The sequence below is a fragment of the Arvicanthis niloticus genome, chromosome 20, assembly GCF_011762505.2.
Source record: "Arvicanthis niloticus isolate mArvNil1 chromosome 20, mArvNil1.pat.X, whole genome shotgun sequence".
In the NCBI taxonomy this organism is placed as follows: Eukaryota; Metazoa; Chordata; class Mammalia; order Rodentia; family Muridae; genus Arvicanthis; species Arvicanthis niloticus.
This window is the reverse complement of record NC_047677.1, coordinates 51885589-51892226: the sequence shown is the minus strand read 5'-3', so window position 1 is coordinate 51892226 and position 6638 is coordinate 51885589.

Below are 6638 nucleotides of genomic sequence, written 5' to 3'. Positions count from 1 at the left end.
GATTATTGATCTTTCAAATATATAAAATAATTTTGGGAATGTTGTGTTCTGTGACATTAAGTTGGTTTTTGTTGCAAGTACCAAAAGCTTTGTTCAAGACCTCCAAACAAAAAAAGAAATTTGCAATTCTTTTTAAAAATTATACATTTCTCAATGTGTAATATATAATTACATTTGTGTGATTCATTTACATACAACTTACTTTTATTAACAGTAACTCTATGATGAACAACCAATGACATATGAATTCCATAAACGTGAGACATTACTACCCTTTCCTTCCAAGTGAGAAAACACTTTCTCTTCATTTTTCAGGTATAAGAATGAGTCTGAGTAAGCTATAATATAACATGTGGAAGAAATAAATTTAAGACATACCATGAAACTCAAGTTTCTTACAGTTCTATTAACTCTGTCACCAAACCCTGAGATTATTAGGTTATAAATATTATACGCTAGACAACATTAGTCATCTCTGTTTTGTGGTTGTATAAAATTTGGAGATATCTCCTATTTTTCTTTTCTTTTTTTCAAGTTGTTCGGGGCATTTATTCATATTAATATAAAAGTTACAAATAAGGACAATCAAGGTTATATTTTGACCTGAGGCATCTTTGGAAAGCAAAAATGTTATGGGATTTTAAATGCTGAGGACCTGACTATGTAACTTCTAAACACCCTATTTTTCTTTTTTCATTTAATTAAACAGTATTTTTAAAGCATACTGGGTATGTCACAGGATCTCTTTGGAAGTCAGGTAACCAAACTTGGAGGAGATGAGCCCAGTGCCTCAAATGGCATAGCACAGACCACAGTGATGACAACTGGGCTCAGATGATTGCCATAATACTGATTTACTGATTCATAGATTGGCTTCTGAACTCCAGGAGACTGCTTTCTAAAGCTGAGTACCTAAGCCACCAACTTTAGTGGAACTGACTGCTGCTTAGGGTTTTCTTTCTGTTTTTTTCTAAGCTGGTGTCTCCAGCTGGAGCACCCAATATATAGACCAGGTCTTGTGTCTACATTCTAGATATAGGGAAACCTATATTTGCTTGGAATTAAATAAAGCCCATTCCATAAGATAGAACCCATCTTTGACACTGCTCAAATGGCCAAGTACCTGAAACTAGATTGGCCAGGAATATAGAGAAAATACCTAATACTACTAAAGGAAGATAGCAATAAAATTACTCCTCACAATATTTTGCAATACTCCTAAATTAGTGCATTGCTCAGGCATCATCAGAGAAGCCTCTACCTGCAGTATATGGGAATAAATGCAGAGATTCACAACTGAACCGTGTGCAGAAAATGAAAGACCTAGAAATACCCTGTCCTAAATGTAATAGCTTTATCAAATATCTCCCCTCAGAGGTCAGAGAATTATCCAAAAGAGGAAGCAAAAAAAAAATAAGAGCCAGAGGGGATAAAGGAATGTAATAGCTAGAGGGGATGGAGGCCAATAAAGAAATAAGGCTTTCTAAACACAGGAGTACTAAAGCACATATGAACTCCCATAAGAAGTCCCAAAGAGACTGTGCTAACATGCCATGGACACCAGATTGGGTCCCAGTACTGAGAAGAGAAGTGGACACAATTCCCATCTATAACCCAGAAACAAAATTCAGATACAAATTTAGTTTTGTCCAGTGGAGTCTCACTCTTAAGGGCAGGTCCCACACTCAGTAGTAGATGGCCAACATTTAAAAAAACAAAATAGCAATAACAAACCCCACTGACACTAATAATGATATTCTGCTATGCTTGCAGGTAGGAGCCTGGCATAATTGTCATCTGAGAATCTTCATGGAGCAACTGATAGAAACAGATGCACAGACCCACAGCCAAACATTAGGCAGGACTCAGGGAGTCTTGTGGAAGAGTCAGGAGAAGGACTGAGGGAGCCAGATTGGTCAAGGACACCATAAGAAGACCTACAAAGCCAACTAATCTGGGCCCATGGGGGCTCACAGAGACTGAACCACCAACCAAAGATCACGCATAGACTGGATGTAGGCCCCTTATACATATGTAGCAGATGTGCAGCTTGCTCTTGATGCCAGTCCCCTAACAACTAGAGCCTGGGCTATCTCTGACTCAGACTCTGCTGTTTTAGGATTTCTGTACCTTAGCTGGGCTACCCTGTCTGTCTCAGTGGGAGAGGATGCAGTTACTCCTGAGGGGACGTTGTTTGTTTTTGTTTTATTATTATTTAGGTGCCTAGTTTTTTTTTCTAATGAGAGACAGGGTGTGATCCTGTCCGTTCAGGTCAGTCAACAGGGTCTAGCAAGGAAAGAGTGGGGATGGAGGGGCAAGAGCCACGAAGAATGGTGACAAGATAGAGAGTCTTATTGAAAGGAAATCTTGGAAATTTTGGAAAAAGGAAATATTGGAAAGGAAATCCCGCTTATTGAAAGGAAATCTTGGGTATTTATAGGCACAAGCAGGGGGAATACAGCTGAAGGCACTTTTCCATGTACCTTACAGCCGTGGACACTAAACAACGAAACAGGATATGTGAGAAAAACAAAATGTTTATCAGAGTGTGCTAAGCTTTTGTGGGCTATTGGAAAACAAGTCCCCTGTCAGGGTATATGGCCTAAGATGGCTGCAAAGATGATAGCTGCTTTCTGCTAGAAGTTGGCTCCCAACAAGGGTGTGGATCTGGATTGGAAGGAAGATGCAAAAGTACTTGGAGGCATTTGGAAAGGGGAAGCTATAATATCAACATATTATATTCTGTATTAGTCCATTCTTCTTTTGTATATAGGCTACTAATCTTTATGTTAGTTTTATGCCCTGCTACTTTGCTAAAAGTGTTTATCAACTATAGGAATTTCCTGGTGAAACTTTTATGTTCACTTGTGTTTACAAACACAAAATACAGGAACTTTGACTTCTGCCCTTCCTATTTGTCTCTCCTTGGTCTCCTTCGGTTTTCTTATTGTTATTGCAAAGATCGTGAATACTAGATTGAAAAGATCTGAAGAGAATGGTCAACCTTTTCTTTTTAGTGAAATTTCTTTGAGTTTCTCATCATTTAAGTTGATCTTGATTAGGCTTCCTGTAAACTGCCTTGTGCTTTGGCTGTATTTGATTTCTCAGGCCTTCACTGGATTTTAAGAGCATGTGGTGTCTGTGGGTTGCCTGATACAGAGTGTTTCTGTGTCCCTGCCAGGTGGGGACACTGTGGATTCTCAGATACAATTTGTTTCTGGGTGTTAGGAGCTGACAAGAAGGAATGGTGATGGGCTGGGAGAATGGGGGATGAGAAAGGAGAAAAAATGGATCTGCCGCAAGGGTCTGTGGAGTCCCTGTGGAATGAAAGAAGAGAGGGTAAGCAGGCCCCTGCATGTGGTGTGCTTCACATTGGGGATGAGATTGGAGAATTGGATGTGGAGGACAGGAAGAAAAATTAAGATAACCTACCTGAATCCTGTGTGCCAGTGTGGCCAATGGTTTTCCATGGTGTAAGTGACTTGGGTGTTTGTGGGTCAGACAAAGGGATGAAGTGAAGAAGAAAGGCTGTAGGAGAAGATCTGCTTAGTCACTTTGGAATTAGGGCAGAGAAAAAGGATAGGTCCCAGCAGATTGTCTGCTACAATGCTAAGATAAAACTGGGAAACTTAAAATACAGGAAGAGGAGAATAAAGAATGCCAAAAAAAAAAAAATTCCCACCCATTTTTCTGGATGATATGACCAGTGGGTTTCCAGGAAGATCTGTGATAGATAATCTTAATTGTCAGTTTGACTGGAATTAGGATTACCATTTTAAAAAAAAGAAAGAGAAAAGAAAAAAGAAACACCTTTGCATGTGTCATAAGAGTATTTTCAGAATGGTTGACCTGAGGAGAGAAGATATACTCTGGAGGTGGGTGGCACCATCCCAAATGCTGGCCTTGGGCTGAATGAAAAAATGAAATTGTGTTTATGATGTTCTGTATAATGTTTGAAGTATATAGCTGCTTTGTTAAATTACTAAATCCACCCTGTTAGCATCTGCACTGCCTCATGTAATTATGATATAAGCTTCCACTCCAGTATTTTGAATAACACAAGTATATTGCTCTGCACCACAGTGAATGCATTGTGCATTAGACTCCTGAACTTGCACCCTTTCTACCTGAAACTTTGCATCCTTTGACCGGCATCTCTACAATACTTCCTCTAACCAGTCTAATCTATAGCAACTAAACTTCATTTTCATCATGTACAAATTAATTTCCACCAGTGAGGAAGATGGTGTGGTATTTACCCCCCTTTAGCTGATCTATTTCACTTAATGCCACAGCCTCTGGATGCATCTCTATTGTAAAAAATTGCACAGTTTCCTTGTGTAAAAACACATGGATAGTATTGTGTTGTATATATACAGTATGTTTCACTTACCCATTCATTTGGTGAACACAAATTTATTTTATATCCTGAAAGTTACAAACAAAACTATATACATACAATGTGTGATATAATAAATTTACTTTTTATATAATATACCTCCTTTGGATTCATACACTCAGTATGGAATGGATGGATCAAATGGAGTCTCTAGTTTTAATTTTTAACAATGCTAATTTAGATTCCTACAAACCATCATCATAACCAAAGTAATGATTGTATCTCTTTTCTCCCAAAGTTTCCTTGTGTTTCTGTGTGTGTGTGTGTGTGTGTGTGTGTGTGTGTGTGTGTGTGTGTGTAAGACTTAATGTGAGCTCCACCTTCTAAATAAACTATGACATCCACAGTACTCTATAGTTAACTACCAGTACTGGGTGCTACACAAACATCTAGAGCTTATTCTTCATAACAGAAAAGTTGTACACACTTTAAAACATCTCCTCATTTCATTCCCTTGTCTTGGACAATCACTAGTGCACCTTCTGACATTAAATGACATATGGTTAATATCAATGTACACTGAATTTTACTATTATAGATGCCTTCCACTTTCTGTGGAATTGCACAGCATTTGTTCCTTAGAGATGAGTTCATATCTTTAGCATATTTCATTCCTGTATTGGGAAATAACATGAATATCTTTTTAAATGACTGATTACATTTTCAAACTAAGAACTGAAATACTTCATTGTTTTTGCTGTTTGAAAATGGACAGCATACAGAGATGCAAAATAATGGTCACTACGTTCACAACTTCATGCTTTTGCCAGATGCCTCTTCTTATCTGAGGTGGATATGGATCCATTTGGTTATGGGTTGAGTAGGACAGTAACAAAAATTGTTCTGAGATCTGGGTGAACTACCCACTGTCCCAATTAACCTTAACCAAAATATAATACTGAGTCAAATTATCTTAAAAGGTTGCTATAAAAATTACTCACATGCTCTATTATAAATCAGTAAGAGATTTTCTGCACTGCTTTGATTTTTACTTATATTAAATTTGTTCATCTCTTTACACATATAAAAACTATTCTAATAATATAGGGGAGATTGCAGCTGGAAATTCAGAGAAAATCAAAATTTTGATTTATGAGATCAGTTTTAATAACATTCAATAAATTAAATGATTTTACTACTCATAAAATAAGCTTTCAATGCTGAAAAATGAATGGATGAATGGGTTATATAACAAGTTAATAACACAAGAATGTTCAGGTACACTCTATGCCATGTGAAATCCTTATTTGTGCTTATAATTTAGGACATTTAATAGACATGTTCATATAGCTTTGAAAGTAATGTATAAATATACAGAGTATGCACTGAAATTATCTTTTTCTCATCTTTTACCACCTCCATTGATTTTCTCCAAAAGAACATTGTCACTAGTTTCTAGATGCTGTAAAAGTAGAGAATAGAGTCAGTGGGATGAATTCAGCTCTTTCAAATGCAACTACAGAAGAATTCCTATAGTGGAGCAACTGAACTCTGAGTTTACAACTAAATGTTTCTGTGGAGGAGAAAACCATCATCACTGTCCTTTTCTCAAATAATTTCTATATCCTGGACCAGAATATCACTTTTGTAGGTCATTCAGAGAGAAGATTCATGTTTTGTGGGCAGGATTAATCTAATAAGATACACCAAATTCATAATTCTATTGCATATGTCTATGTGTGTTTATAAATTTATACAATGTTATAGGTGCATCTGAAAGTATAAGTAAGTTTATAACATGCATCTGTATTTTTAAAGTAGTACAAAAAGTAATTATGGTTGATTAATTAACAAGTCTTAGAAATAAGGCTGTGAATTCACAGGCAATAAAACTATAACAACAGTAAACTGTAGGAAAGAAAACATGTCACATTGTAGGACTGAGACATAATTTTAATTCTTCAGTGTGATCTTGACTTATTATTGTGCTTGAATTATTATTTGTACTTGAATTAGAACTTAAAACATGACCATTAATACTGATTATGAACTTGATAGGCTTTCCCTAAGGAGACAAGACTGGGCACACATGTGAGAAATTATTTTGATTAAGTTAATTGAGATGGAAATACCCATCTTAAAGTGGGCAATATCATTCCCTGGGCTTGCATCCTGGATCCTGTGAAATGAAAAAGTGAGATAGCACAAGATTTCTTTACTCTCTGCTTCTGGTATAGATACAATGTGCCCAGATGCTCCAAAGGTCCACCACCATGATTTCGTGAGCAAGATAAACTAT